The sequence below is a fragment of the Coenobita brevimanus genome, chromosome 79 (assembly GCF_032717465.1).
Source record: "Coenobita brevimanus isolate Jiangsu-jjx chromosome 79, ASM3271746v2, whole genome shotgun sequence".
NCBI lineage: Eukaryota > Metazoa > Arthropoda > Malacostraca > Decapoda > Coenobitidae > Coenobita > Coenobita brevimanus.
Window position 1 is genome coordinate 9,290,010 of NC_137032.1, and position 22,065 is coordinate 9,312,074.

Below are 22,065 nucleotides of genomic sequence, written 5' to 3' on the forward strand. Positions count from 1 at the left end.
GAGTCCTTTATTCTCCCCGTACCATTAACTTTACGTAAAGTATGGTCTAAATCGGACAAAACCTTTTATCTGATATTGCCTTGTGACTTTCACCGTTGACCTGTTGTTTTCAAAAGCTGAAGATTATTCTCATGGTTACCTTCTATACGTCCACCATGTTTGGTCCAAATTAGATCAAAAGATTGAGAGATATTTCGTTTACACAGACCTATGGCTCGAACTTCTGACCTTCCCTGTGGCCTTGACCCTTGAATGAAAATTTTCAACATTTCCTCACCCTGTTCTTGATATAAACCATTACACCAAGTCTGGTTTGAATGGAGAATAAGTGCTTAAGTCAATTTTGCTAAGTCAAATTTTGATCTAGCCCTGTGACCCTAACCTTTATATCTTGTTCTAAAAACAATTGGTCAACCCTTTGGCTAAGCCTCGAACATTCTAAGTTTGGTTATAAGAAGATGAAAACATCTTGATTTATTTTGTTCACACACACACACACACACACACACACACACACACACACACACACACACACACACACACACACACACACACATTCGGGAAAACATAATGCCCCCTCTTATATGGGTAAAGTTAACTGAATGCTCGAAATATGTTCGATTTTTAAGCTTGCTAACGTAACCAAAGTAATGGAAGGTGGTCTGAAAAGAGTGAAAAAAATATCAAAGTGCTGGCATTTATAGACATGATACTCCCCATCCCTGTAATAAACGCTGATTAAATGTTAAAACAGAGTTCCCATACTTAAACTAGTGTGAAACACGTTTTCGCGCATAACGAGGGAGTAAGAGCATTTTACTTATTGCAAATTGAACAATGTTATGGTCCGATAATGGTTTTATGAATCATTTTTAGATAAACAGTTATTATGTTAAGTAAATAGTTATTAGCCTCTGGAAAACGTAACGGTCAATCCGGGCGGGGCCGCTCATTCTAATTTTTCGTCCATACACGGACAGAAAGCTTCGGTCGTTCTATCTGTCTATCTACTGCCAGACTCCATAATCCCGTAAGGGGTGGCCATTTAACTTTGACTTATTTGTTTTACGGGGAAGGGCACTAATCCACCACCAACCCACTTGTTGACACGTAGGGAGCTCGTATGGTTTGGTTATATGGTTAACACCCAGGGTTGTTAATAGTTTCTTGACTTACAGAAAACCATTTGGCTTGTCACTCAATTAAAGCCACCTGTAAAGGAAAGAAGACCAATAAGAAGTGACAGGAAGGATGGGAGAAATAGGAAGAGAGGAAGGCAGGCACAGAAAAAGAAAGATAAAGGATAAGGAAGAAGTAGGCAGCACTACAAGCTTCGGTCGTTCGCTCGTACTAAATGTGTGTTTTGATGTTATGATATTAATAGTATAAAACCCATTACCAGGGCCAAATAAAAAAAAAACAAGAATTTTTGACTAAAGAACGATGGTTCCAACTTTAATGTGAACTGGTGAAGAAATGAAGAACGGGCACCAAAATAACAAGGGAAAGGAAGAAAGAAATGGAAAAGAAAGAAAGGAAAGAAACTGAACAAATACACAATAGCCCCCTTCATAATGAGGGGATCACAAGTAATTGGGTGTCACGATATGGAAAGGATTATTGACGACAGAGAGATGAGAGAGAATGAGGTAGAAAAACCATGCTTTAGTAATGGAAAGTGTTGATTAGACGACGTGGCTTCATTAAGAGTCCACTTAATTTGCCGATGGGAAACCTTGAAATAAATTCAAAGCATATCTGTACAGTACATATATTTAGTTTATTACTACATGTCTACTATACGGGTAAAGAACTTTGAAATCGAGGTAAGAGCGATCAGCGATGAAAGTTAAAAAAGCAGAAAGGGAGAAAGAATCAGGAAATGAAAATGAATTGAGAGAGAAAGAGAGAGAGAGAGAGAGGGAGGGAGGAAATGCTAATACTGAGACTCAGCCATACAATTCCAGGAGCCACTAATTCTGCCGTCTCAGAGTATTAACACTGAACTCCGATGAAACCTCTCATATTCTTCATGCACGGTTTCTGTGGGTGTGGGTGCTGGGAGAGGATGAGGGTGTCTGTGGGTGTGGGTAGTGGGTGAGGGTGAGGGTTTCTGTGGGTGTGGGTAGTGACTGGGTGAAGATGAGTGTTTCTGTGGGTGAGGGTTTCTGTGGGTGTGGGTAGTGGGTGACGGTGATGGTTTTTTCAGACTCTGGGTACTGGGTAGGGTTGAGGGTTTCTGTGGGTGTGTGGGTGTGGGTACTGGGTGCGGGTGAAGGTTAATGTGGCTATGTAAGGGGTGCCTGTGAGTACGAGTAATGGGTGAGGAACTCAGGATATCAATATCTGTGGGCTTGCAGATGAGGTAAGGGTTTCTGACACTATGGGTTCAGTAAGATTTCTCACGTTCAGTGTTACAGCGGAGTTCTAAGTATTTGAATTACATCATTATCATCATAGTAATAGTCTATCCATCTATATACCGAGGCTGCTTTCCCCAAAAGAATGGGGGGAGCCGAGACAGGACGACACAATCCCAATTCACTGACACACACACACACACACACACACACACACACACACACACACACACACACACACACACACACACACACACACACATTTACTCGAACTTAGCTCCAAGGGGAAAAGGGACAGATCCTCACCGCACCACACCACACGCAGGTCAACTGCACAGTGCAATCAGCGATATCCGCGGCAGGGCCGACGGCAAAGCTGGTTTACCTCTGCCACATCATAATGGACCCATTCTCTTACCTACACCTAACCTGATCAGCTGATCATATCAAATGCTGGAGAATATTTCCCCGGGGCCGCATCACCATATATTCATTCACAATTTCTCTCCAGTCATTCCTGTCACACGCAGCCACTCTTCCTTGCTTTACAGACATCCCCCTTGCATCTAATGCTCTCTTCACACTGTCCCTTCATCCTATTCGTGGTCTTCCTCTTAGCCTTACACCTCGCACATCTGATCGAGTTATCTTTCTCACCAATCGCTCTTCATCCATTCTCTCCATATGCCCAAACCATCGCAACACTTTCTGTTCAACTCGTTCAGCCATCTCCCTCATAACTCCAGTTCACCTTTGCACTTCATCATTTCTCACTCGATCCATACGCGTCACTCCAAACATACTTTTCAGACACCTCATTTCCATTATATTCAAAATCTTCCTTTCTGCTACATCCATATTCAGTAATAATAATAATAATAATAATAATAATAATAATAATAAATACATTAATAATAATAAAAATAATAATAATAATAATAATAATAATAATAATAATAATAAAAATAATAATAAATACATAGGCTGCAGGGGCAAACATTTGAATTAGAATTTGTTTTTTTCTTTCTCTTTCATCCTGCTTGCGACATTAGTGCACTAATCTCGCAATTAGGAGTTAGGTAGGAAGAGGAAATTTTCCCATTCAGGCTGTGACGAGTAGGGAAATGGAATTTCCAAGGGTATAACAGTATACATGTCTCGACTCTTTCACTTCTTGATCAGACTCTCTGTAGATGGGTTCTGCATAGCCTGAACTGTAAGGGAAATCAAGAATTCAAGCTCTAACATGTGTTTTTCTCCAACCCAATGAACAGTGATGTGTTTTGTATTCTCTCTACTGTAGAAATGAGTCATTCGTTGGGCACTACAGTAAATTCATATATTTATCTTCTCAGTCACACACACACACACACACACACACACACATACACACACACACACACACAAACACACACGCACGCACGCACGCACGCACGCACTCAGGCACGCACGCACGCACGCACACACACACACACACACACACAAGGCACCGAGGAGAGCAGACGCTTGCCGTCATCGCTCCATAAACGGCCAACTTGGCCAGTGGCATTACCTAAATTAGAATCTTTATATGAGTCAAGCTCTGTACCAGGTTATACTAAATGGTGTTCTAATAAATAAAAAAAAGTTTTAAGCAAGACTTGTTCAATCAGAAAAGAAAACAAATTAGAGTAAGAATGTGCACAATCAGCTGATCGTTTGTTTAGTCTGCAACATGTAAGTACCATATGTGCTTTTAGTACTGCAACATGACCACATACTTTAGTAATGCAAATTTGGAAAAGAAAAGGGATAAAGGTAGAAAGCAGGACGATGATTTCTACCAAGAACTGGTTGAAATGGAGACACACAATAAACTGGTAGAACGAGTACACAGGCTAGAGACTGCTTTTCAAAATGGGATTGATGAAATTAAGAAACAGATGCACTTGCAAAAGGAAGAAATAGAAAAATTAAGAAAGGAAGTCAACAAGAAAGACATAACCATAGATGAGCTGACAGTAGAACTGGGTTCACTTAAGAGAAAAATTAGTGAAATGGCAAGCACAGTAGTCAACCACGAGAGTATTATGGAAGAGTTCAAAAATGATACAGAGACAATTAGGCAAGTAAGCAGTCTGATAGACCAGAGCAGTGATATTGAGGAGAAGATAATACAGGTGAATGAAGCTGTGCAAAGCTACAAAAATGATGCGGAAACCACTTATGCTGAAATGGTGAAAGTAAAGAAAGACTTAGAAACAAGGGTGGAAGAAAAAAGCATTAAAAAGAAAGTGAAAAGAATAATCCAAAACAATCCTAAGTTAGTCAGAGATTCAGTAGATATCAACAAATCTATAGTAATCACTGGTATAGAAGAGAAAGAAGTAAAAAACAAGATCTTAAGAGACAAAAAGGAGATGGCAAATGTAATGAGCATATTGAAAGAAGTATCAGAGGAAATCTGTAGTAAAGACATAGAGGAACACAAAAGGTTAGGGAAATACGAGAGAAACAAGTCAAGACCCTTAAAGGTAACCTTCCAGAGTGTAAACACCGTGGAGCAGATACTAAAAATGCAAAGAATCTTATGGAAAAAGAAGAGTTAAAAAATATATGGATAAAAAGATGGCTAACACAAGAGGAACTGGAATTACTGAAAGAGAAGAGGGAGGAAGCAAAAACAAAAAATGAGGGAAGGTCAGAGGAGAAGAATACATTTTTTTTACAAAGTAATAGGATTGCAGGTACGAAAGTGGTACATAAACAGGAGGGAATAAAAAGGAGGAAGGTAGTAGAACCAAGTCATGACAAGTATATAAACAAGATGATTAAGTTGATGTGCTCAACTGTGGATGGAATGGTATCTAAATTATTAGAGATGAATGATTATGTCAGAGAAAATGAACCACACATAATATGCCTAACTGAAACAAAATGAACACCAAGGCTCTCAATTGACATCCTAACCTTAGAGGAATATAATATATGGAGAAGAGATAGGAACTTAAAAAAAAGGAGGAGGAATTATAATATTAACTAAAAAAAATCTAAAAGTCAAAGAAATAGAACTAGATATACCCTCACAAGTAGAACTGATTGCAGTAGAGATCAATACATCTGAAGGGAAAGTAACTGTAGCCAATTTGTACATGCCACCCAAGTCAAACACATGGGAAAGAGACGAGAATGAGGACCCGGCAGAGCATACAATTCAGAGTTTGAGATCATTACTACACAAAATGGAAGAGAAATCGGAAAGAATTATACTAACTGGAGCTTTTTCATACAAATATAAATTGGAATACTCTAGATATAATAAGCCAAGAAAGCTGTTGGGACCCAAAGCTCCTGGATCTTGTGCAAGAGTTTTTCCTAACGCAACATGTAAGGGAAAGCACCAGAAAAAGAGGACTCGATGTACCCACAATGCTAGATCTCATATTTACTAGGCAAGAAAACGATATTGACAATATAATATACCACCCTCCATTCGGCAAAAGCGACCATGCAGTACTAAATTGCAACTTCAGGATAGCATATGACATAGTTAACAGCAATGAAAGTTACAAAAAGAGCCTAAACTATAAAAAGGGAAACTATCATGACCTAAAGAAGTACATCTTAGAAATTGATTGGGGAAAGGAGCTTTGAGGACAAGATTTAAATGCTATATATAAAAAATTCTGTGAACTTTATGAAATAGGAGTCCAGAAGTACATCCCAAAGCACAAAGAAACAGAAAAGAAAATAAAGAAATGGTTCAATACAGAATGTAAAAGATCAAAAGAAAAAAGAGATTTGTTGTGGAAGAGATACAGAAGACACAATAGTGAAAGGGCATATAATAATTACAAACAGGCAAGAAACGATTATACAAGAATAAGGAGGGAAGCCCAAAAACAGTTTGAGGAGGATATCATAAATAAAAGTAGTGATCAACCGAAGCTATTTTACAGATACATCAGAAGCAAAACCAAAGTAAAAGATAAAATACAATCCATTACGGACGAGGGAATCACCTATACACATAAGAAGGATATTTGTAAAGCACTAAACAAGAAATTCCAATCAGTTTTTACAGAGGAAAAAAATTATGTGGAACATGCATGCCCACACATACTACCAGATATACAAACATCAGAAAAATAATACAGGAGGAGCTAAGTAAATTAGACAAAGGAAAAGCAAATGCACGAGAATGTGCAAAGGAATTAAGTCAACCATTATTTTAAATTTTCAAGAATTCCTTGAGTCAAGGTAAACTACCTGATATTTGGAAGAAAGCAAACATTATTCCATTATTCAAGAAAGGGAATAGACAAAATCCACTCAGCTACCGACCAGTATCACTAACCAGTGTTGTAAGCAAGGTATTAGAAAAGTTTATAAGAAAAGCTTGGGTAAATCATCTAGAAGAACACAATATGATAACAGAAAGACAGTTTGGTTTCGTAAAAGGAAAATCATGTGTTACTAATCTGTTGAGCTACTATGACAGAGTAACAGACACATTACAGGAAACAGAAGGATGGGTGGAAAGTATCTATTTAGATTTCAAGAAAGCATTTGACACAATACCACACCAATGACTTCTATGGAAACTGTACCATCAAGGAGGAATTCGAGGCAAACTGTATTTGGATGCAAGATTTTCTCATAAGAAGAGAAATGAAAACAGTACTAAGGGGAAATTACTCACCATGGAAAGAAGTGACTAGTGGAGTACCACAGGGCTCAATGCTGGCATCAATCATGTTTTTAGTGTATATAAATGATATAGACAATAACACTGGAAAAGAAAGCTATTCAAATATGTTTGCAGATGATGCAAAAGTACAAAGGAGAATTACTAACACAGACTCTTGTAAAGAGCTACAAGAAGAATTAAATAAACTTCATGAATGGAGTAATACATGGCAAATGGAATTCAGTATGGACAAATGTCATGTAATCAAGTTTGGTAAAAGTGGAAAAAGACCTGATTGGGATTATACATTAGGAAATAAAACCCTAGACACATCAGAAAAAGAGGAGGACCTAGGTGTGATTATCAAGAACAGACTATCTCCGGCTGACCACATCAGTGAGAAGGTACGGAACATGTATACACTGCTTGCAAATATGAGAATAGCATTCACATACATAAATGAAGACATGCTAAGAAAGATAATAACATCATTCATCAGACCAACCCTGGAGTATGCATTAGTAGTCTGGAGTCCTCATCTCAAAAAACACATAGGCAAGATTGAAACAGTTGAAAGGGCCGCTACAAGATGGATACCAAGCTTAAGGGATCTAAGCTACGAAGAAAGGCTTAATAAACTGAATCTACCAACACTACAGGAGAGAAGGAAAAGAGGTGACATGATTATGTTATATAAATGCATATCAGGGAAGGAGAAAATAGACATAAATGATCACTTAACCTGTGGGGAAGCATCAGCAAGAGGACACTGCAAAAAACTGCATAAGAGAGAGGTGATAAAGACGTAAGGAAATTTAGTTTCCCAAATAGAGCAATTGATCAGTGGAATGAACTACCGAATGAAATAGTGTGCGCCAAAACAATTCGCAATTTTAAGGATATGTACGATAAAGATGGTTTAAGACACGGGACAGTATGAGCTTGACTCATTCTTGTAAAGATACAATTAGGTAAGAACAATTAGGTAAGAACACACACATACTCATGCACGGACACGCACGCGAGAATGATTTTTTTATCTGTATTTTTTCCGATCTCACATACTACTGGTATTACCATGCCGATCTAAGAAATCTAATAAAAAATTACATTAACTTTTTCGAACATTCGAGCCATTGGGTAATTATGGATTGGAACATATGGGGGACGTGGAAGGGTTGTGCAAGATATTCACAGAAGAAATCTGTGCAGCATGTGAGGTGGTGTGTGGGATGAAGAGAAGACGAAAGGGGGTGCAAGGAACAGCATGGTGGAATGAAGAGATGACAGAGGTTGTGGCACAAAAGAAGAAAGCTTACAGTGAGTGGATGAGAAACGGGGGCGTGGAAGAAGCTGAGGGACAGAAGAAGAAGAGAGGTGAAAAGATTAGCAAGAGAGAGTAAGAAGACGGTGGATGAGGAATTTGGAAGGAATTTGAGTGTAAAGTGGAAGGAACGTAAGAAAATGTTCTGGAAAGAGGTAAAGAAATTCAGACAGGGTGCCAGAGAACTTAGTTGGGGAGTGAAAGATAAAAATGGTAAATTACTAGTGGAGAAGAGAGAAAAAGTGAGCAGATGCAGAGAACATTTTAAGGAATTGCTGAACATTGAGAATGAAAGTAATACGAGTATAAGTGGTTGGGGAATGACTGGGAGAAGGAGGGATGTGAGAAGAGAGGAAGAAATTGGTAGGATGGGAGTTGTGCAAGCAATGATGAAAGTTAAAACGGGGAAAGCCTCAAGAACTGATGGACAGTGTGGTGAAATGCTGAAGCATGGGAGAGTGATAATAGAAGAATAGATGTGGAAGATGTGCAGCTTGGCCTGGGAGGAGGGAAGAGTCCCGGAGGATTGGAAGTCAGGTATAATTATTCCCCTGTACCAATGAAAAGGGGAAAAAGAAGTGTGGGGTAATCATAGAGTCATTTATCTTCTTAGTGTAATAGGAAAAGTATATGGTAGGATATTTATTGACAGAATCAGGGAAATAACAGAGGAATTAATTGGAGAAGAACAGGGAGGTTTTAGGAAGGGAAGAAGTTGTGTAGATCAGATATTCATTCTTAGAACTTTGGTGGAACAATTTCTAGAGAAGGAAAAAAAGTTGTATGTGGCCCTCATGGATTTGAAGACAGCATATGACAGGGTGGATAGACAAGGATTGTGGAAAGTATTGAGAATATATGGAATAGATGGGAAGTTGTTGAATGTTGTGAAGAGTGTATGAGGGTGCTAAGGCTGCAGTACGTGAGGATAGTGAAGAATGAATTTTTCTGTTTGAAGGTTGGATTGAAGCAAGGATATGTCATGTCTCCGTGGTTGTTCAATCTGCGTATGGATGAGGTTATAAAAGAAATACAAGGTAGAGCAGTGGATGTTGGAGCGGCCCTAGTGAGAGAGAGCAGTGTTTGGAAACTCCCTGTACTGTTGTTTGCAGATGATACCGTGTTGTTAAGTGAAGACGAAGGGGAGCTGCAAGGCTTGATGAATGAGTTTGAGGGAATGTGTAAGAAATGGAATCTAAATGTGAATATAGGGAAAAGTAAAGTTATGGTCTTTCAGAGAAGTTAAGTCTGTGAATGTACAGTGAGGTTGGATGAGAAGGGAAATGGAAAATGTGAATGCGTCTGTATACTTGGGTAGTGTGATGAGTAAGGATGGAAGTTTAGAGGGTGAAGTGCTTGAAAGGATACAACAAGGAAGAAAGGTCCCTGGTTCCTTGAAAGCAGTGATAAGAAACAGGGAAGTGAGCATGGAAGTGAAAATGTTACTACATGGCAGTATTGTGATACCAACTCTAACGTATGGAAGTGAAGCTTGGACCTTGTTGGAGGAGACAGAAGTCAAATGAAAGCAGTGGAAATGAGTTTTTTTGAGAGGAGCATGTGGAGTCACATGGAGAGACAGACTGACAAATGAGGAGGTGAAGGACCGTTGTGGTGTCGATGTGGATGTGATAGGAAGCGTTAGGAGAAACACGCTGAGGTGGTTTGGCTATGTGGAGAGGATGGAGGGTGAGAGACTGACGAGGAGAGTATTTGTGAGCTAGGTAGCGGGGGGGTAGGGGGAGGCCGAGGATGAGATGGAGGGAAGAAGTGGAGAGGTATATGAGAGAGGGGTGTGTGAGCTGGGAGCAGAGCAATGAAATGACGGAGGACAGGGCGACATGGAGGCGATATATTTGTGGCCACCCCTTACGGGATTACGGCTTCAGGCAATAGATAGATAGAAAGATAGAATATTTTGTCCTGGCTTGAGTATAATGATAAATGTGTCATCGTAGAAAATAGGTGTAGAAATTAGTTTGGATGCGAAGCTCTGACAGACATGATATTCCTCCGCCTCCACACAATGAAGCTCAGGGCGTGTTTTTCTCTACTTAATATTCCCCTTCGTGTGAGGGTACAAGAAGGAGACGTTAACACTCTCAGGCTGCTAAGGCACTCTCAGCTTAATAACAATATATGATGGACAATAGAAAAATTCTGAAGAAGACGTGGTCATGAGAGAATTAAAGCAAGTTACTTAATATCATATTGTTGGGAAAATACCTTTATTCTGTGTCAGCTAATACCACCAGATTATATTCAGCTGAGAATGAATGTATATGAGCTTCCGGGTGCTAAAGATGTTATATGAGGTGAAATGCTGAGACTAAAACAGATGCAGGTAGTATTACCCATTCCCCTGCACACACACACACACACACACACACACACACACACACACACACACACACACACACACACACACACACACACACACACACAGTTCCTTAGCGCTGCTTAATATTCCCATGTTGGTGTGGATGCAACAAGGGAGAACTTAATGTGCATCTCGTATGCAACCAGGACACACTACCTGCCTGCACATTGTGTTGCTCTACTGCAATGTTAAGCATGAATCTCGTTTAGCGAAACGTGGATTACCATATCAGTGTAATTTTACCCAAAAATTTGCAGATTTCACCGATGAAGGAAATGGAACTTACAACGAGCCCTTTCATGGCTGCATCGTCTCTCGTATTGTATTCCAGGTATCGTCAGTTTTTTTTGTTTTTTTTGTTTTTTTTTTTTACGTGTCCGACTCTGGGCAAAGGCTTCAGCGCCTAGTTCTCGGGGGCAATGACCTTTCCCAAGGCCAAGTAGTCCTCCTACACCTCCATATGTCACCACTTGGGCGCTAACACCCACCATGCATATTGAATACATGCTAGGACTGTCTCACACAGGATTGGTGTATTGGTATTAGCGGGGGTATTTTTACGACATGTCGGCGGGTCACCTGGTAGATCAGGAAAGCCTGCTTTAAGGTTATTATATTTAGCTAACAGTGGTTCGAAGGAGCCTCTAATTGTCAAGACATTTCTAATGTTCTAATCCAGCTTTCGCCCTACGATGAAATCTCCAGAAAATCCAGCCGTGGCTCAGTGGGTTAGAGCGCTCCACTCTGACCGATGGGTCGGAGGATCGAATCCACCCAAGAGTCATTAGTAGACATAAGGAAGGGCATCCGGTCCAAAAGTTCTCTACCCAGGGTCATCGCCTTAACCCTTCGGGGATACCTGGTGTAAAAAAAAGAAAAAAAAAAAAAACCTAGTTCACTGAAAAGTATCAAAAATGTCGCAACATAACTATACATTGGAGAAAAAAGAAACACCGATGTGTAACTAAGTGTGTATTGACGTTTCGCCTCACGGCTTCCTCAGAAAAACTATTCTGTTTAAGCCGTGTGGCTAAACGTCAATACACGCTTAGTCCCACATCGGTGTTTTTTTTTTTTTTTTACAATTTGTCAACAAAAAGCTAATCATAACTATACATTTTCAATACTTACGCTCGATTAATGATAAAAGTTGTAGATCTTACCTTTGCAATGAAGGACTCTTTAGAATATTGCTCACTAATACCAAAATCTGAAGAATATCGCTAACTTGATCATATAATCACTCGAACATCACTTACATAATGACAGACTCCTTAATTATCGCTCGTAAACTGACAGAAGCTCTAGAGCATCGTTCACATAATGGTGAAATCTCTAGAATATCCCCTACATAATTTAAAAAAAGAAAGAGTCTCCAAATATCGCTCAAAAATCACAGAATCTTTTAAACTTTGTCCATATACTTATAAAATATGTAGAAGATCGCTTACATCATGATAAAAGTCTTACAAAATCATTCACCTACTGATAGCGCGCGAATAAGACTAGACTGACGCTTAATGATAAAACAAGGTCAAATCGGATACCAGATACTCGGAACTATCAACCTCACGTACGAGGTTTATCATCGCTTTGTTCATTCAGCCCATATGCTACGTTTATATTTACATCCACCTCGAGAAGTCAGAGCGGGGTAATGCTTTACTCGTGTGTCTTTTCTTCTGTGTGTGTGTGTGTGTGTGTGTGTGTGTGTGTGTGTGTGTGTGTGTGTGTGTGTGTGTGTGTGTGTGTGTGTGTAACAAAATAACTCGAGTTTTTTTTTTTTTTTCCAATTATAACCAAAGTTGATTGAAGGTTTACGGGTTGTTCTTGACCGACTGCTATGGAGTACAATATGACAAAGGGTTACTGCTCATTGCTAACCCCAAATTTTACCTAGCAAGGTCAGCTTAATCAGTTTTTATCTGACATTCAATGCACTTAACAGAAAGGTCGCGAGTAAGGTAAGACGAAGAGGTTGACTTTGAGAGTAATTAGTAAAAGGCTAAGGTCTAAGGCAAGGATAGATCTGACCTGTGTGTTTGTGTGAGCACTGTAGCTAAAGCTAAGGGAAGAGTAAAGTGTTTCGATTTTCAGAAAATATAAATCAGAAGCCAGAGTCATGGGGAAAGGTCAGATTTCTCATCACATGACCAGGCAATCGTTAATGGTTTTGACTCGATGCAGACCAAAGTTGGTGGAAATGATAAGGATCAGGAAAGAGTTAACTGTTTCATTTTACAGAGCAATTCGTCGCGGATCAGTGTCACAGGGCCAAGTCAAGTGTTAGGCCCTTTGGACAACTATATGGTGCAGGTGATGCACTCTCCGAATGCAGCTTCTCGTTTATTTTTGTTTATTCTTGCAACCTGCTTGCGATTTTTCCAGAGTTCGATATCATATCTAAAAGTAAAGGAATTTATGTGGGTTTATGTGGTTAGTACCGGTCGTAGAGGTACTACCATGGGAGTGACTTGGGGCCAAGGCCTGGTAGGGGATCGTACACAACACTCCCTTACAGGGATCTCAGCCTCATTTATCATGTAGTCAGTGAATGGGATGTGTAATACTCCTGCACACTTACTATACACAGTTAATCCTCTTAGGAGTTATGCCTCTTTTTCCCTGGACCTCGCTGTGTAGAATAACCTTGTTCCGACACTGGGGAGGCGTTGTTTTCAAAAGGAAAGTGGCTGCATGCTTATGGTCGACTCCTTCTAGAAGAACCACCTCCCTATTATTGGCGATTTCACACACAAAGACGAACAAACCAGCTTTTAGCATTGGGGGTTTCTAACCCAACCTCTTCAGTACATTAGATGTCCCCTAAGCTGAATAAAATCGACTGGTGGTAACAGGAATAAATTCTGAATAGACATCAGCCCTGTGATAGTGATGAGACTGCCTTTTTTTTTATAACCTTCATTTATGCGAAGTGATGTAATACTTTTCAGTTAATTAAGCTAAAGCCAAACTAGTTTACTTAGCACTGGGAAGACCTATCGTCTTGTGTGGTAAACTTTGCTTAATGTCTCACACAACGATAGTTTTTCCTTGCTAAAATTTGTGTTTTCCCTCTCAGTCACACGTACACACTGCTAACTCTGGGGGTGGCAGTGATATCACCAGAGGTACACGTACACTCACCTTGGAAGTAAGAGACTCGAGGTTTGATTCATGGATCGTCACGGGATATTTAAGCAGGGTTTCCTTTGTCTCAGTCTCTTCGAAACTATAAATGAAATAGAGACCTGAATGTGAAGCGACGGTTGCATGTAGTAGCCTGCCTGGGGAGATGTTGGAGTTCTTTTCAGTCACACGTGATTGTGTTTGCTATTATCTCAAACAAAACACTGCCCGTCCATCTTGGGTTAAGTTGCGACACTTGTTTCTTCATCTGATCTTCACTTTCTCACCAACTCGTTCTTGCGCTGTGTCTCTCCTTTCACCCGACTGGGTGGTAAGTTGACAGCATTTTGGTGCTTTATTTCTCTGTCACACACACACACACACACACACACACACACACACACACACACACACACACACACACACACACACACACACACACTTGTAAACTCTAGGGGATTTTATTCATCATCAGATTTTTGCAAGTGAAGAGATACATACATTCTACCTAAGGTATTCGCTTATTTAACGTCCTTCAGTTCAGTTTCATCTCCTGGCCTCTCCCAAGTTACTTAGTGACGCGTATCTGTTTGTTGTGAGAATTGTTGGTGAATGCAACAATAGTGACCGCTTATAAGTGTTTTTGCTAGTGTTCTCGTGTTACCAGAGCGTTTTATAGTGTTGCAGTGTTGTGGTAAAGTACTTTGGAGTGATGAAAACTAGCACTTAGTGATTTCATTATTTGTGCTGAGGTCTAGTGCGTGAATTTTAATTTGTGTGTGAAATGATGCGAGAGGTGACTTCCGCGCTTGAGCTGAATGCTTTTGCTGCAGTTTTAAAGGAAGGATTTCTCGAATTAAAGCAGGAGATTTAAATTCTCTGGCAAGCGAAGGCTTAGTTAAGAGAGTTAGTAGATGAGCTGCTTGAGGCGAAGGATAAAAGAAAAGCTAAAGGATGGAAACATAAGGGTGCAACAAATTTTACTCTCAAAAAGCAAAAGTGTGATGTGGAAGAATGAATTGAACGCGTTGCGTGAGAAATGTGAGAGGTAGGACGTCAATGAGGAGGAGTGTTAGGGGTCCAGAAATAGTCTGGGTGCGTCCGGATCATCCCGACTTACCTGGGACAACACAAATTAACGATAAGAAGAACTATTTTAGTTGGAGACTTTCAGGTCAGGTTTTTAGACAGAGCTCCATTCTTCTCTTGAGAGGCATGGGTGTTTTCTTGGGGCCAGAGCAGGAGATGTATTGGTTAACGCTGACATCACGACAGATAGTCAAGATAATCCTATTATCTATATCCGTGTTGGAGGCAATGATTTTGGCAGTCACAGAAATGAGGTACAGTAGTGGCAGTAGCATAAAAGATGCCAGACAAAGTTAGGAACAAGGGCGGCACCTGTTGTTATATCAAATCCCAATATGCAGTTGACACTATTTTAAACTTCACTTCATCCAGTTTTGATTACTCATTATATAAATTGTCAAAACATTACCAAATATATTTGTGTAGTTTATCGTTCCCTCAGTGCTTCTTCGGAACCCAGTGTATTTGATTCCATATCCACTCAGTTGAGTAACCTTGACCTTGCCCTTAGCACTGAAATTACCATTTTGGGTGATTTTAACATACACAATGTTGAATGGTTATTGCATTCTGCCCGGACTGACAACGCTGGTCTAGAGTGCGAGCTATTTTCGGAATCGTTTAATCTCACCAAGTTGGTAAAGCAACCAACCAGAATACCTGATAATCCTGACCATAATGCCCATCTCTTGGATTTATTCTTGACAGATAATCCAGATCAATATAGGATAGAGGTACTGTCACCACTTGGATCCTCTGACCACAATCTCATCAAAGCCTCATTAGTTAACCCTCCCACACCTCCCCGTTCTGATCCTGTCAGTGTGACCTGATGGCACTTTGACAGGGCAGACTGGGATCAATCAATGAAATCAATCATTTCCTGTGGCACCCTCGGCGATGCATAGGGCCTCAGAATTTGATTTAAACCGTGCGTATAACAATCGCTCATCTATAGGATCCCACTCACATAAAGCCTTATTTGCCTTACAACACAGCAACAATCCTACTCCCTGATAATGCATTCCATCCTGTCGGCCAGATATCAATAAACGTATACCATCCTCCAAATCCAACTTATCGACTCCAGTTAATCTAGTTTCTGTCAGAGCACAAATATCAAGTCCGTAATTTTGAAAAACCTTCACTAACTCATCGATTTTACCGTCATGATTTAGCGTTCTCACATTCCAGTTACCAATTTTAATTGTATTTTTTGCATTAACAAAGGAATTAGATTGTAATTGAGGCAACCGTGAGATTCTTAGCACCCCCTGCCCATTTAAGGGCTGCACGGGACTGGGGGCCATTATTGTTCTTTCAGAGTCCATCAAGGTTTCTTTGGCTAACTTCCTGAACACCTCGCCATTGTGTTGCAGTCGCAGTGGCAGCTAACTTGTCTGATTGCCCACACCCGAGAGACCCAGCTATGCTGTAGCCAGTCACGTGCCGGCATGCTTCCCAGCCATTTCACTCTCAAGGAGTTCCTCTGCCTGAGAAAGCAACCACCCCCCTGCTCCCGAGGGCTTTTGATCTGTGTAGGTAGAGGGCGATTACTCCCTCACTAGCCATATACAGTGTATATACAGTTCCATGGCAGTCTTTCTTCTCAGTGATCCCAATTCTACCCAGTCCCACATTTGCGACTTAATACTAGCTGGTATGGATTTACTCATACCAAGTCAACAGTTCCCTAAAAGATCGAACTCTCCAAAATGGTTTGATGGCAACTGTGCCAGAGCAACAGCCCAAAAGTCATTAGCATATAACTCTTACTTAAAATAAAAAACATCTGAATCACTCTCCCAATTTAAAATTGCTAGAAATCATGCAAAAGCTGTATTAAATCTAGCTAAATCAAACTTTCTTCAATAGCATCAAAACTACTTAACAACACTAATGACAATAGAATATTCTGGCCAATTAATTCTTTTAATAATAATTTTAACAGATCTTCCATTCCCCACTAAAGTCTTCGTATGGCAACATTACAAATGACCTCTGTGGGAAAGCGGATATCTTTGCCAGTACATTTGCCAGAAACTCTACCATAGACGATACTAGCCAGAATGTTCCATTACTAGAACTTCTCTCCCGAAATTAACCCTCTTAAAATACAGACAAGATACGTAAAATCCATCCTAGACAATTTACCTACCAACAAAGCTCCAGGCCCAGATGGAATTCCGCCAATTGTTTTGAAAAAGTGTTCCCCTGAACTTGCCTCTGTCCTAGCTAAATTATTCAGACTATGCATACGTACTTCTTTATTCCCAAATTCATGGAAAGAAGCCAATATCCACCCAGTTCCGAAGAAAGGAAGTTCGTCTGACCCCTCCAATTACAGATCAATAGCTGTCACATCTTCTCTTGGTATGGTATTTGAAACTTTAATTAATAAGCACATTGTTAAACATCTTGAATCCAACAACTTAATTAGTGATAGACAATATGGTTTTCGCCACGAAAGATCCACCACTGACATACTCAATCTCTTAACTCATACCATCCATCAATCAATTGATCTCTTTGGAGAAACTCACGCAGTAGCTCTTGATATCTCTAAAGCTTTTGACAGAGTATGGCACCGTTCCCTGCTGTCCAAGCTCCCTTGCTATGGACTAACGTTCCTTTGATTTCCTCATATCTTAGTGACAGGAAAATTGGAGTAAAAGTAGATGATGTATATTCCAGTTTCCACTCAATTAACGCTGGCGTGCCGCAGGGATCAGTTCTGGCGCCAACCCTATTTCTGGTTCATATTAATGATCTCTTATCTGTCACCCACAATCCCATTCACTCGTATGCAGATGACTCAACACTACATAGTTCATTCACACTCAGACATCCATTTACAAAATCTAATATCTCTACCTCTCAATTCAGTACAGCCATCTCCATAAATCAAGATCTATCTACAATCAGTGAATGGGAACAAAACAACCTTGTCTCTTTTAATGCTAGTAAAACTAAATATGTACAGTTTACTAATAGACAGATATTGCAAGATTCGTACATTACCTTCAGTGCTACTAATATTCCCATCTCCAAAAGTATTGAAATTCTTGGCGTCTCACTTAACAGTGCCCTCAGCTGGACCTCTCATGTCAGATCACTTGCTAAATCCTCCTCAAAGAAACTTGGATTATTGTACAGAGTCCGTAACTTCTTCGCCGATGAGCAGTTAGCTATAATTTATAAGAGTCATGTGCGTTCTCAGCTTGAATATTGCTAACCCTTGTGGAATGGTTGTGGAAAGGTTGCATTAAGACAACCAGACAAAATTCAGAATAAAGCTGTTAGAATCATTAACAACCCTGCCATTACATATAAACTACCTCCCCTGCAAGTAAGAAGGAATGCTGCCTCCCTTGCATTATTTTACAGATATTTTTTGGCAAATGCTCAGACGAAGTTGCGTCCATGGTGCCACCTCTCCATGCCTTCCCTCGTGCTACACGGGCATCTGGTAGCACTCATGACTGGAATGTCACTCAGCCATATTGCAGAACTTCTGCCTATCAGAATTCTTTCATTCCCCGAACTGCATCTCTCTGGAACTCGCCTCCCCAGAGTTGTTTCCCTCCAAATTTCAACCCACAACTGTTTAAGTCTAACTGTTACAGATATTTTATGAACAGAGGACACCAATAATCTGGTGTATGGATTATTTTTTTTTACCCATTTGATTTTCCTTCCTCCGTTCTGTTATTTATAAAAAAAAAAATGAAAAAAACTGGGACAGGTTGTAGGGTTGCAACGCCAAGCTTAGCAGGGATGGTAGAGAGTTTCTACTTCAGATGGGTCACTAGGCAGGGAGTTGGATTGTTTATTTTTCGGAGTTATGTGAGAGATGAACATTAAGATACAGCAAATCCATTCAGTGATCTTTAACATCAAATTTAGATGGATACAACGAGACTTACAGAAAAAAGAAGGAAAATACAATCATTAGTGTAGATACATCCACTCACGTACCTCAAATACAAACAGGCGATGATGGCAGAGCAGTAAGTGATAGGAGAGAAAATAGTTATATCATTACAGAACATACTGTCGCGGCTAAAATCAAGGTTAAGGAACGAGAAACCTCCCAAAGTAATTAGGACTTAATTATAATTATTATTTTCCAAGTGTTATACGAATAGTAGGAGTTTACGTGGGGAAGTAGATGAAATGCAGGTATAATATGTATGGAGAAAAAATATACTGTCATTACTAGTGAAACATGGTTGAATACAGACTCGCGAATTACTGGCGGAATGTGAGAAACCTGGGTATAATATTTTCAGTCTAACCGTTTGAGAAGAAAGAGGAACGGTATCGTCATTTACTTAAAAGGTTCAGTGAACTGTTACAATAAAACAAGTATTAAAGTCAGCATGGATACTGGAAGAGTTTAGGCTGAAATTAGTAATATCATCATCATCATCATCATTATTATCATCATCATCATCATCATCATCATCATCATCTTCATCATCATCATGTGGGGACAAATTTTGCAGGGCGCATAACCTCACTCATCTTCCAGCTTCAACCATGAGGGGTCCCTCCGTTCCGTGCAATCTTCCAGGCAGAGACTATTCCCTCTCTAAATATCCCTCGAAAGGAACAATCGACCTGCTTCAACTATGTGTTCCGTGGCCTTCCCCTTGGTCTTCTTCACCCAGGGATAACTCTCTCATTGATCACCTTGTGAGCAGGATCAACTCCCGGAAAATGGGCCACGTGCCCATTTCACAAGATTTGGCACTAATGTCTCGTATTACGTTGGTAACAGGCCTCGATTCAGTCTCACGAAGTCGTCATTTATGCCTTTGATATCCCATGACTCCGCAAATGTACTTAGTACCAATGGAGTAAATTTGCCGCTCTCCCAGCCATAAAGTAGGACTGGGAGCACCAGCGCCTTGAAGACGCAAATTTTTGTCCTTCCACACAAATATCGATAACGCCAAATGCCCAAGCTGAGTTAACTAATGCTCCCGGAGGTCAGACCAGCGTAACAAGAAATCTGATCATCTGACTTACCGTTACTGGGAACTAAACTACCAAGAGAAGTGAGACAATCTTTAGGAGGAGTTTGATATAGTAGCACAGTGCAGCTCAGAAATTATCATACGGAACTTTAATCTGCTAAGGATAGACTGACAAAATCTGACAGAGGATGCTGAGTCAGAGAAATTTCTATAAATTGTGCAGGATAGTTTCCTCTATTAGTATATCAGGGAGCCCACTAAAGGTAATTAGATTTGGTTATATCTAATAGAGAAAATGTCAGTAATGGAAAAGAAACGAATGGACGACTTGGAAAACGTGATGATGAAGAGAGTAAGTTTGCATGTGGATGGAATGACTGTTCTACCAAATCCGATTAACTGTTCCAAGTTTTTGTCTTCGGGACATCGAAGGATTAAGAGTTTGCTTCAGAGCCATATTCTGGCAGGCGGGTTATTATTGGGAAATTTAGGTCAGTGGAGAGGCTCGGGTCACAGGTGATAGACAGGAAGTGGATGGGAGTATATGTCAGGTCACTGGAGAATCTTAGGATATGTAAAAGACAGGATATAGGTGGGAGTGTGGCTCGGATCACAGAGATTATTTTAAGTCTTATCCCAAGCAGACGTTCGGTCAGTGAGATATATGATATGTTAGTAAATATAGCCGATAGTGGCCAGGATGGATATATCTCTTCTAAACGTTCAGAACAATTAATTTATAACCAAGATGGTTAAACAGCAGGTCCAGTTTGATACTGGGGAAAAAAAAGGAATACAATATATACAGTAGAAAAACGATGCAGGGAGAGGAACACTTACGTAACCGCTACGCGATGTTGAATAGGGAAATAGAGAGAGTGAGATAAGGAGAGTAAATTAATATCATAAAAGTGAGGTTGCTGAAGAGTAGAAAGAGAACCCCAAAGGTATTTATGAATCGTGCTGAACGAAATAATAAACATAGGCTATGACCTCTTAGAACAGAATCAGGTAATATTATCAATGAAAATAAAGAAATGCACTCTATCCAATAATTATTTTGTATTTGGTTTTAGGTGGGGGCGCTTGCCATCCACTCACTCGATGTAGTGCCGCTTTGGGTGTCTGCCCTTTCCTTTCTTTCATCCTTCCTCATCTGTCATTCTTTCCTTCATTCTTTTCTCTTTCTTCTGCCTACAGGTGACTTTACACTCCCTTTTCTGTCTTTCCTTCATTCTTTCCTCTTCCTTCTGCCTGTAGGTGACTACACTGAGTGACAAGCCAAATGGTTTCCTGTACATTAGGAAACCATTTACTGCGTTGGGTGGTAACGATATAACCAAATTATGGCGCATGGTGGTTTAGTGGGTAATTAAAGGTGCTCCAATCGGACTGAGCCTGTGTAGGATTATATCCAAAGGGTGGTTGGGGTTTATTGCTCACGGAATGCCACTCAGGGATGAGTGAGGCTGGTCACTCTCATCTTAAATATCAGGACCAACTTGCCTAGCCACGGGTTCCTACGCTCCTCTATGGGGAGACATGGGATTGGATGATCAAAGTCAAAGTCAAAGTCAAATGTTTATTTAGCCATAGAGATTACAGTAGTTGACATAACACTTAGTTTACAAACGGCTGAGCCTTTTGAGTGCTTCCCTTTAAAGGCACCTTGTATTTTTTGCACTTTTGGTAAACATCAATTGTCTAGTAAGGCTAAAACTACGATTTTACTAAATCAGCTGTATGACTTTTAAGTAATAATGATCATCCCCGAAAGACAATATTTTAAGATTTTAATAAAGAGTTTATACAAGATAGCACTACAACAAAACGGAGGTAATTTTTATATTAATATCAGTAATAGTGGTCATAATAATAATAACTTCAACAACAACAATAATTTTAAAAATGAAAGTCAAGTAATTAAAAGAATTAGTACTTTGATAGCAAGTAAGATTTATAAGCAGATTTCAAAGATACAACCTCGCTTAGTTCCCTAATGGCCATTGGGATACCATTCCAAACTTTGGGTCCCTGATAAGTGATATGTGCCTGGGACTGGGTTGAAGCCATGAGCGGTACTTTTAGATTACAGTTATTTCGGAGATTATACCGATCATTCATATTAAAAT